Source organism: Leptidea sinapis, chromosome 12 (genome assembly GCF_905404315.1).
Source record: "Leptidea sinapis chromosome 12, ilLepSina1.1, whole genome shotgun sequence".
Lineage (NCBI taxonomy): Eukaryota > Metazoa > Arthropoda > Insecta > Lepidoptera > Pieridae > Leptidea > Leptidea sinapis.
Genome location: NC_066276.1, coordinates 5,339,117 through 5,351,562, shown reverse-complemented (window position 1 = coordinate 5,351,562; position 12,446 = coordinate 5,339,117). Strand labels below are relative to the sequence as shown.

Genomic DNA, 12,446 nt, shown 5'->3' with positions numbered 1-12,446 from the left:
TGAATAATATATTCATTCATGAGACGAATATTTACAGTTGAAAAAGTTACCAATTTTTTATAATACAATAGAATAATAAATATTAATAATCATAAGATAATACTTATAATATAATATAATAATTAATGTAACTAATGATTTAGTAATGTGTAATGTATTTTGTAAAATATGAACGTCATAAATATGGCAAACATGTACTTTATAATATTTATGTGACATCAATCTAACATGTTTATGAAAATAAAAACTTTGACTTCCTTTACTTTTTAAGTACTTAATTCGTTTTCCAATTTTTTTTGTTTGAATTATGTAATTATTATTAATTTCCATTTACTGTAGTAGGGCAAACAGTGTTGATACTTCGCTATGATACCAACGGATTTGCCTTTTAACTTTAAAATCTCTTATATCTGATCTATTATAATTATGGACAACGCCCCATACCACTCGATGCAAATTGACAAGCCACCTGCCTAATCTCAAAAGAAAGTTGACATCGTCGCATGGCTTCAAAAAATGGCGTAGATGCAAACATAAATATGTTAAAAGCGAAATTAGTACGTCTTTTAAAAGAAAACACACCAACCAAGATCCGATACGTCAGTGACGAAATAGCGTTAGAACATGGTTACCGCCTTACCATTGTGAATATAATGAAATTGAGTTGATGTGGGCTCAAATTAAAGGATATGCTGCAAGACGCAATACAGAACCCCCATTTACCACAACAAAAATGCTAAAAATATTAGAACAAGCTTGTGAACATGTGACTAAAGGAGACTGGGAAAAGGTTGTGAATAGAACAGTTAAATTAAAAGGGAAGATTATGAAAGAGATGTGAAAATAGATAATATTTTAGAAAACGAACTTATAATTAATGTAGGTGATGCTAGCAGTGACGACAGTGAAAATAGCAGTATGGACGAATCTGATTAAATCTGGCTTTTTGTTACAACTTTTTTTGGTCTCTTTTTGTATTCATATGTTTCTTATGTGCATATAAAGTATGTATATTCATTTTCATTCCAATTCAGTTCGTTCAAATATATTAAGTCAACATTTATGTTTTTGTTTTATTAAACCTTTATAATCAGGTACTACTTGCAACAAAAACTAATAGATTTTATTATATTTTTGTCATAAATAAATTGACATTTCACATTACTATTATAATATTATGTCAAAACGGCCATCATAGCGTGCCGCTAGTGTAAGTACTAGTTTATGATTGCAATCAACGTTATTTTAATTTAATTATAAGATAAATCAACCAAATATATCATCAAATTATTCTTCATTGGTGAAAAACATTTACTTTACCACTTTTGTAACATCACTTTGCATATATTATTATTAAAAAAAAATGAAGAAACTGTTAATATTGATTTAAAAGAGTTTTAATTTATATATTTTATTCAATCACTACATACCTATATATATTACTTACTACTATTATACAATTATTTTGTTAGACTGAAGGCCGATCGTCAACTCAATTTATTCTTGAAATTGTTTCTTACATTAATCTGTCATTTAAAATTTTCAATTATAAATTACTTGTACTATCTCTATTCTCTAGCCTTTGTGGCCAACAGTTTTAATTAATAAAAATAAGATAATTACTCCAATAATTAATCATGTATACAATAAAATAAAAGATGCATAATAGATTTCTTGTCCAATGTGAATGTAAACGCAAATAAAAAAAAATGATGCACCATTAGCATGAAGAATTCGGATTAATCAACCATAATTAACATTTCGACAAATGTTATTTACTCTATAAAATGCTAATTAAAAGTAAGGAGGTCTTATATGCCACTAAGGTCTCCTTGTTATAGTACCTACTTTAGAGGTAAATATTAAGAAGTTTTACCTACTTTATCTTTGCTTTACAAAGAGTATTGTAGTATTTACCTAACCTTGCAAAAGTCCACTTATTTCTCCAGCGTTTAACCCATACCTACTTGTTGAAAATCGATAATGATGCAAAGTTCTAAGGCTTTACTGACTAAGGCTAATGAATAACCTTTATCATACCTATTAATCGAACCTTAAAGTATGTTAAGTACTCATGTTATAGAAATCTATTTAAATATAAAAAATACAACGAAAAATAATTACATTCTGACTCGCAATAGTTTCAAATTAATATTTTAAAAAAATACTGATTTATTATTGCAATTTCCGTATCTGTCCGGTTTATGTTAGCACATTATTAGCAAACTGCGTTATTAATAAAGTTTTAAGTCTTTAGGTATTTAGGATTCTGTGTATATGCTTTAAAATAATATTATTATTTGACACGAGCGTGCGAAATCCTTTTAGTAATCATCGTTCAAGTCAGAAACACACTTTGGTTTATTCAGTGAAGTCTGCGTCTCACGCCCTCTGTAGGCGGACGTGAGTTTGTCCTCACTTTGACTGTTATATGAAGAACTTTAATAATAAAAGGATTAATATCGCCATAATAATCTAAGGATTTGCCGTGAGTAGATTTATTAATTATTTAATGAGAATTATTTATTCATAAATTTATAAAGTGTATATCAACTACATAATATAGGTAAAAATAATACTTATACATCCTATCATTGTATAATACAATATTTAATTATTGTTTTATGTAGTATGCACAGAAATTCATACATTTACCTAATACTTTAACATAATTTATTACTAACGGATTTAATGAGTCCTATTTTTAGTAGGTAGGTAATTGACCTCAAGATGACATCTAATAAGAGATATTAAAAACTATATACATATTATGTTGTTAAGTAATTTGAAGCCAAATAAGCTACTACTAAATATTATAATTGAGACTTAAAATTGAATAAATAATTAAAAACTTAAAATTAAAATAATAAAATTAATGAACAATTTTAAAATTTATTAAGCAATTAAATAAGACACTAGATGTATTTGTAATATAAAATATATTGTACTTAATGTAAAAATAGCATCGGTGACTATTTTACATTGTAAATAATTGAAAAATCTTAATTACAAAAGAAGTTAATGTTTAAGCAATAAATTTTAACCATTAATTGTTAATTATATTCTTAAAATACCTACATAATAAACATTTATTTATTTCATTTAAGTGAAAAATATGTAAAATATCTACTGACACACCTTAAAACACTTAGATAAAATATCTCATTACATTTTATCAATATCATGTTTGGCGAATCCGATGCCTACCTATCTCCAAAATTCCTTTAAAAACATTTAGGTATATATAATTTTATTATGATATAAGTGCATCGTTATTGTATTATAAACAATTTGAATTTAAATGGTGAAAAGGCAAAGATTGTGCCATCTAATAGAAATTTGTTGTGTACGGTGTACCAGATGATCGCAAAATAGAAAGCCGGTACATAATGGAGAAATGATGCCGCGCTTGCTAGGTACCTACGGGCAAGGAGTGCAATCCACGGAGTACCGTTAACTTACTCTTTTTACATTCTTGTATCGCAATGACGAATAATGAATTGTCAATGTGATTCGGATTATTGTTATAGTATAAATCCCTACTAATATTATAAATGTGAATGAAAGTTTGTTTATTACACTTTTGCGCTACTGAACCGGTTTTGATGATATTTGGGACATCGATAGACTAGACTGCGAAAAGTATAAATAAACATAAAAAAAATCCCGAAAATATCTCGTTCTCGTGGGATTTGTGAAAAACTACCAATAGTAGGTTTAGTTTGCCATAGCTTATCATAATCTTCCTCGATATAAGATTCATATAATATGTTGGGAACGGGAACGAAAACGGGAACCGCAACTAGAATAGGACATGAGATAATTTTCAATTCCAAACTTGCTTATTATTTTTTAAAGCCCTTTATCTACGCGGACGAAGTCGCGGGCATCAGCTAGTAACTTCTTAAATTCATTCATCAAAAATTGTTTATTATTGTACAATGACAAATATGCAATTTTACAACATCTAGATGTTTCCTGATGTGTGATTGTGATGTGAGGCCTTGAATTTTATCAAATATTATAATTGTGATGTTTTTGCAGAGTTAAATTTGCAGAATAAATGGCCATATTTTTAATTTGACTTGGGAATTTTGATTTTAATACAACCATGCACGTCATCCGGAAAGAGAATCTTGAAAGACCAGTGGGTGGCTCCCTTGCACAAGATGCCGGCTAGCTAGATGAATGGATACCACAACGTCACCTATTCCTGCCGTGAAGCAGTAATGTGTAAGCATTATTGTGTTTCGGTCATGAAGGGCGTTGTAGCTAGTAAAATTACTAGGCAAATGAGACTTAACATCTTATGCCTCAAGGTGACGAGCGCAGTTGTAGTGCCGTTCAGAATTTTTGGGGTTTTTCAAGAATCCTCAGCGGCACTGCATTGTAATGGGTAGGGCGTATCAATTACAATCAGCTGAACATCCTGCTCGTCTCGTCCCTTATTTTAATTAAAAAAAAGAAAGAGGGGGACAATTAATGACAATTTCGGACAATTTCAATAAAAGTAAGAATTTAATAATACAAAACCAACGCAAATAGCTTGATGATAATAAAAGTAGAACCTCCTTCAACGTGATTCCGAAAAACATGCTTACGGAATGACAGACAGACAAACGGGGATGAGAGAAAACATGCATACATGAAACAAACAGGCAAGACAATCAAACAGCAAAATTATCCATCGCTTATTTCGATGTCTTGCTTAATTTATAGGTACTTTAGTAAGAGATGGCGTTCTAACAGCCGTTTTCAATAACCTATCTATCCTTAATTTAACTTACTAACGGCCGTTCCCAATATACTATCTACAGATAGAGATAAATAACTACCTTCTACTGTCAGTAATTAGCTGTCAATAATCTGCAGCTGTCCCAATATACTCGATAAATCATTCTTATCGCCTTATATTGGGACGCGTGAATTGCAATTTCCATACAAAATTCTATGCTGCTTATACGCTGTCCCATTGGCGTGTACGGATAAGGTGAGTTACCGTCGATAAATTTATTGGAACAGAAAAGTCAACGATAGCTACGATTTTTATCTCAAGTAAGAGATAGACTGAATATTGGGAACGGCCGTAAGGGTAGAAAAATCTATCCTTATACATTTATTTACATTTCAAAAACTTACCGACAGATAGCGTTGGATTATAACTATTAACAAACTATATTGGACATAAATATGGATAGATAAGATCTTGTCATTAAACGGTGATAGCAATCTATCCGTAACTAGAGATACGTTATAGAAAACGGCCGTAAGTCAGATCAGTAATGAACTCATCTGAGACTTGTTTCTGAATGACAGTCATAAAATAAGTGATAACTCGGCCATGTCTGCGAAACGACTCCGGTGTATTCATGAATGCAAATGGCGACCTAAATTTTTGAACTCGCTGTGGAATCGGTTACAAATTACATCTTTTGACTGTAGGTACTTATGTAGATATTAAAATTTAATTTCTAATTTAATTAAGATATTAAAATATGTAGACACTATATATGATTAAGGCAGAAATGGACCCACATAATAATAGCGTAGCATCCTACAAAGGCACGTTGATAAAAGGCACAAAAGCCATTTATTTTCTCAAAATTGATTCCTTTAGAATTCTTTTTGATGTAATTTCTAATATACTAGATACTACTACCGCTTCGGAAACAAATGGTGCTCTGAGAAAAAGAAGCGGCGCAAGAAACTCTCCCAGCATTCTTTTTTTGCGCTCTTTTCAATAAAAATATACAATATTGTACAGTTATTTCTATCGCTATAAAATAATCACTATCTTGTCCCAGGCTGTCCGATCATTTAGATATTCAGCTGTGGAGTAAGAGAGAACAGTGGCTGGGACTTTATTATAGAAGTGTATACATTTAATCTTAAAGCTATTATGTATTTTATGAAGCCTACTAGAATTAGTTACAAGCAATCTCTTATTTCTAGTGTTATAATAATGAAAATCACTATTAAGAGCAAAGAGGTGACGACTTTTGTGAACGTTTATTAAATTTTCATGTCACAATATTTATTTCTTTAAAATTTTATTTTAGAGACTGTCTATAACCAAGCTGATATATAGCAGGAACAGCCCTCGTTTGCTTTAGATATTATAAATTATAATTCGGTTATTAGTTAGAATTATTAATTAGAGTTATAATTAATATATTATAAAAAATATTGAAATTGTAGGTTATGGGAGTCAAAACAATGATATTTAAAAGTAGTTATAGATATTATGTTACCTAACAACATTCGGTGTTTGTAAATGATACACTTACGCACACATGAATAATTTAACATTGCAATAGCACACTACATTACGATTACACGTCAAAGAAGGATAGTAAATGCAATTATCGCAAGCGAAAAAGAGATGAATCTAATTTGCTAATTGCTTCGTATTTGAAACGAAAAAATACAGAATAATTCATCAGATATGATTTTTACCGTACACGGTCATTTATGCCTAAAATACGATTCATTCTCGTGTTCATGTAGTAAAAGTTATAAAGTACTAAAACTGCATTGAAATTAGGTAAATAAAGTGTCATTGTTTTTATAAAAAAATAATTTAATATTGATTAAAATATATAGCCTCATTGGTGATATCAGTTATTTGTACATAAAATAATAAAAAAGAAGACAATGATCAATTGATTCTTCTGCAGTAAGCAAAGGATATACCGAAAGGGACAATTTTACTAAAAAAAACACCTACGTAAGCAAATAGCACTCACTGTCTTCGTCCGTTACCTACCCTCAAACTTGTTTTTGTAGTTTGATAGTTCAGCTACCTATATACGCACTTGTTTATTAAAAAATATTACATTTCGTATTACATTCACAGCAACAACGCATTTTTAACATCATTTCCAAAAATATACTACCTCGATCATCCCGCAACAGACAGCATCAATATTTCATCATTTCTGTACGTTTATCTACGTTCGCACTCGAGACTCGAGTTGCGTTGCGGCGTTCGGCTTGGATCGGCTTGGCGGCGATCGGCGATGTCATGGCGTCATATTTATTTTGTTAGAGAAATAATGAAATCAAATAAAATGTTATAATTCATGATTTGCATGTGGTATGTAATTCTATGAATTTTTTTATCTTCGTAATTAGTGCATCTTCCCTTAACACAAGACGGCATTTTAATGTTGTACCCTTAGAATAATAACGCTGTTGTACCTATATCAAATTGTAAGCAATTCTGTCAACAACAAACGCGTGCGTCCCGTTTTCGAATCGAGAGAGCGACTACGACCAAAGAGGCCAATTGCCTCCATTTAGGCGATTCGTTTTCGGTGCGCTAGTGACATATATATACCTCTTTTAATACTATAATATCATTGAGTCAAAGGAAAGAAAATATTAATATAAAGTTGGTTGTTAGTAACCGTGACGTTCTATACATATAGACAATTCACTTCATACAAAATCAAAGCCGAAATATGGCACATGCCACAAATGACATCATAATAACCATTCACTGCTATGTCTATACATTTCTGCGTTTACTCCAGTTGTTAAAAATATTATTGGTCAATAGGCAGCAATGTAAGCACTTTCAGTTTCAACTGCGTATTTTGAAGTTAGAACCCGATTTGGACAGTGACGTCAGTGGAGTAGCAGTTAGGTATTTTTTTAAATCCATACGAAAAAGAGGGTTGATATAAGTTTTACGTTCGTCAGCCTGTCCCTATTTTCCGATCACGATCGGTTCAGTCGGAGGTTTTTTACGTTTTTAATCATAAATCACACTCATATTATAAAGGGGTAAGTTTGTATGTTTATTTATGGGCTTGTATTTATATTTTTTACTTTCTTTACGTCCTAAAGAGATTTGGATTTAATAAGTTCAGGTAACCTTTAATGAGAGAAACTAATACTCAAATATAATATTTTTACATAAAATAATTAGAGAAACTGGTTATTTGAATGTTAAGTTTAAGCGGTCATCAATATATTATATTTGTTTGACAGCTTTTGTTAAATATTTAATGTGGTTAAATCCAAAAAACTTAAATCCTTTAGTGGTGATATATAAATATGCTTATTTGGTTCGTAAATTTCTTCACATCTCAATCTCAATCTCATCTCAAACTGGCGCCAATTCTCTTTCATTATCTCGTGTATGGGAAAGCTGAAATATTAGCTTTTACATATTTGCGATGTAAATAAGTATCAATTATCACTAGGTAACGATACTTCCATAATTATGTGTAAATAGCACTAGTATGTAATTTTGTAATTCAGCAATGAACTTAAGCACATTGTTATTTTATTACAGACCGTTAGAAATTCTACCACAAATCGCACCCTTACTGTAAGTCATCGAGTCGTTCCATTGATCATCATCATATTCAACTACGACAATAACTTGACCATAATGACGTTACGGTAGGTGACTCACATATCCGGATAGCATAAAAAACATTCGGCCTAGTATAGTTAATTTGCTCCTAAGAATTGAAGACTGCCGTTACTTTGTTATCTGTCCCATTCTGACAAGCCAGTCTTGTCTGGGGACTTGTCAATAATATTGTACCATATTTAATGAAAAAATCACGGATGGGTATAAAAATAAGGACTCCGTGTCACCTTCTATAACAGTGAGGCACCAAAACAAGCCGGTAAACGTGTGAATACATAGCCCCACGCATACACTTACACTAATACAAGCCGATCGGTCGCCATTATGAGATTTGCAATCGTCTGTGACAGATCAGTTTGCGTCGCAATAAAATATTTTAAAAATGCCGTCGTGCGTTGTGAAAAAGTGTAAAAACAATAATATAAAAGTATTTGTGGATATATGATTATTTAAGGGAGAAAAAAATTGTGTAACTGGTATACCCCGTAACCGCACACACACTAACATAAAGGTGCTGTAATTGCTAATATCACGGCGCGGAGTCCTTCTTTTTTTACTAGTCCGTGGAAGAAATATTCGTTTTATTAAATTACTTCCGCTTTTTGCATATCAATCATAAATAAATAAAATAACCTTACCGATGATAAGTCACACTATCTTTTATTAGAGTCGTTAATGTATTATTTATGCACTTTTTATAGCACACTTAGGCTTGTAGATTGACACACAGTTGAGTTGACACACGACTAAGGAGAAAAGTGTGCTTACATTGTCTTTAAGCACACTTTTGCCGTTCCGTTATTAGACTGCGAATGATATGTCCATATGTATAGAACGTCATAGACAAAAGTTGTTGTGCAAAAGCGTAACGCTATTCTCTTTCAGTGGGTCCCAAAATACATGCAAGCTGACCATTCTCCTTCAATAGCTTGAAATATTCGATTCGCGACGAAAACTTCAATTTTTAAGGTCTTTCCAGAACACACAAGCACAAATCATACAAGTAGTATGGGAATGATTTGTGCGATTTTTCGACTATTATACAAACAGTTCACATTGATTGACTTATTGCGTACCGAGTAACTGCCGTTCCCAATATTAGTATATCTAGTCTACAGATAGAGATATATAACTAACTTATACGGTCAGTATTTAGCTGTCAATGATCTGAAGCTGTCCCAATATACCCAAAAAGTCATTCTTATCGCCTTATATTGGAACGCGTGAATTGCAATTTGCATACAAACTTCTATCGCTGGTAAGCTAAACGTCGTCCCATTGACAGACAGCGTGTACGGATAAGGTGAGATACAGTCGATAAGTTTATTGGGACAGAAAATTCAACGATAGTTACGATTTTTATCTCAAGAAGGCCATATCTGGAGATAGACTGAATATTGGGAACGACCGTAAATCGATAGACTTAATTTAGACATAAGCACGAAATACCGAGTAATTCGATCGACTTAATGACGAAATCAACAAGCCTCATTCGATTTCTGGTATAAGGAAGATCCCTTTGAATATTGTAGGTATAGTTTTGAACAAATAAATTCCAACATTTTATACAAAGGTTTACAAAAAAGGTGCGCGATTCTTGCCGTACGTTAGATTGACTGGTTAGAAAACGTTTAAATATGCTGTTTTTTTCTCCACCATTGTGTTTTCTCAGGTTGCTTTAGTAAGAAAACGTTAATTAAAATAATCGATACTTAATAATTGTAAAACGTAGTCTAAGTAATTAAAACGAATATAGATTGGTTAAAAACATATTAATCACACGGACTAGTAAAAAAATAAGGACTCCGTGTCACCTTACATAACAGTGTAGCACCAAAACAATCCGACTAACGTGTAAATACATAGCCCCATGCACACACACTACTACACGCCGATAGGCGGCCATTATGAGAATTGTCATCCAACGTATTCCGGCGATCTTGGCCAGATCGTCGGTCCATCTTGTGGGGGGCCTACCAACACTGCGTCTTCCGGTACGCGGTCGCCATTCTAGAACTTTACTGCCCCAACAATAATTGAATTATATACTAAACAATAATTGTATTCTAAATTCGAGGCTTCTATGTCTTCTAAAAGTGCCTTAGAGCTTTGATGATCGGTCAGTGAGTGACAAAATTAAGAAACTTTGACTAGGCTTTCAGGCTTCTAGTTTTTTCCACTACGAAGTTGAAGAGGCCTGAACTGCTTCGAAAAAAGAATGGTAACGGAAAAGCCGCTTGTTTTTGCTCGACTTAGCGGTGATAATTCCATTTTAGAATATTTTAAAATAAAGTCTTTTTTTTTAAACTAATAGATGTGTACCGACACAATATATGAGAGAAGTCTGCCGCATTGCCTAATACTTAGAATGGATCATTGGTTCGGTTTTCTATAGTATATATAATAAACTATATAATTTACTAGTGGGAAGCTCCTTTGCACAGGATGCCTGCTAAATTATGGGTACCACAACGGCACCTATTTCCTGAAGCAGTAATGTCTCAAGGTGACGAGGGCAGATGTAGTGCCGCTCAGAATTTTTGAGTTTTCAATAATCCTGAGTGGCACTGCATTATAACGTATCAATTATCATCAGCTGTACATCCTGCTGGTCCCGTTCCTTAATAATATAAAAAAAACGAATAATAATTCGTGACAAGCAATACGAAGTCATTTTCTCTTTGCCACTAGCTCTATAGATGACAGATACAGAAACAGCGTAGGTAATAAAAACAGCCACTAAAACCTCACGACACTGCTTGCAAACAATGCTCGACTTTCTCCCACAGTAACGGCTATCAAAATTACGTAGAATACTAGTTCAGTCCTCGTGCACACAGCTTTTCTTTTCTTGTACAAACTTTTACAAAAAAAAAACACCTGCCAATCAAGTTGCATAAGTCTGCGTATTGAACTAAAGGCTTAGGCACTGGGCTACAGGTTCGATTATGCTAAGAAAATTGCTTATTTTATTAAGGCGACACTAAATGCCAGCGACCTTGAGCGATATGAGTTCACGGCTGCCGACCCGCCATCTATGTAACAAAGGCAATATTTTCAAAATTCTTGGGTGGAAAACAGTTTATATGCTTACAATCCTCGTTATTCACTACTTATCTGAATAAATGAACCCTTCACCAAAAAGTAAAAGCTATAAGAATAACTTTTCTGAGAGAAGTACCAAAAAAATGCGTCACGCCATGCCAAATAACTTGTTTAACTTCAAAGAAAAGTGGTAGTTCAAAAAGGCTCGGCAGTGTTAACTATAACCAACAGCAAGCATCAGTGTTCATAGCTCGAAATGCTTTACTTTCACCACAAAACTTGTCTAAAAACACCATGTTTGCGTGTTTTCTGCTTACTCTTCGCCTTAAGAAAATCCATGTCTCGGTCAATCTCACCGATAGCTTACCGACTATATTAATATACAGGATGTTAAACATTTCTAATAAATAAAGTAAAGCGTGCTATGAATCATCAATCACAAATTGACTTAGAAAATGATGTATCGGCAATAGTCGGAATTTATTACTTAAGCATTCTGATTAAGTATCCGATACATACGCAGTATTTATTTAATATTTATTTAATTTTGGACTGAAATATTCTTTAGCACTTTTTTTTTGTAAATCATGATTGGGACTTAGTTGTCACGCTTGGCTATTTACCTAACGCAAGTAAGGTAAGAAAGCGCGCTCTGTCAGGGCAAAAATAACATTATACACAAATAAAATTTGAAAAACAAAGTTTTATGAACGATGCGGGATTCGAACCCACGACCTCCGGCGTTCCGTGCCGGTGTTCTAACCAACCGAGCTAACCGTTCGAGTACCGCTTTGTTATAAAATTCTGTTTGCTTTGTTCAACTCTCAGGTTGTGGCTTCGGTCGTGGGTTGAGGTCGTGGGTTCGAATCCCGCATCGTTCATAAAATGTTGTTTTTCAAATTTTATTTGTGTATTAATCCTAGAAGTGAGGGTTATCACTTTAAAAACATGACATATTGTTTAGAATAACATTATAGTTTGATTCGAAATGGTAAATGAAATCAAATCAAGTGGT

General features: G+C 32.7%; 1 protein-coding gene across 1 annotated transcript in view; it reads left to right on the top strand.

The window, feature by feature from the left end:
* Positions 1 to 2,354: 2,354 nt before the first annotated feature.
* LOC126967164 (fatty-acid amide hydrolase 2-B-like) overlaps positions 2,355 to 12,446 on the top strand; it is a 40,426-nt gene continuing 30,334 nt past the window's right edge. The window contains exon 1 of the mRNA XM_050811627.1: positions 2,355 to 2,488. The gene's annotated coding sequence lies outside the window, so the exon portion shown is untranslated. The remainder of the gene's footprint in view (positions 2,489 to 12,446) is intronic.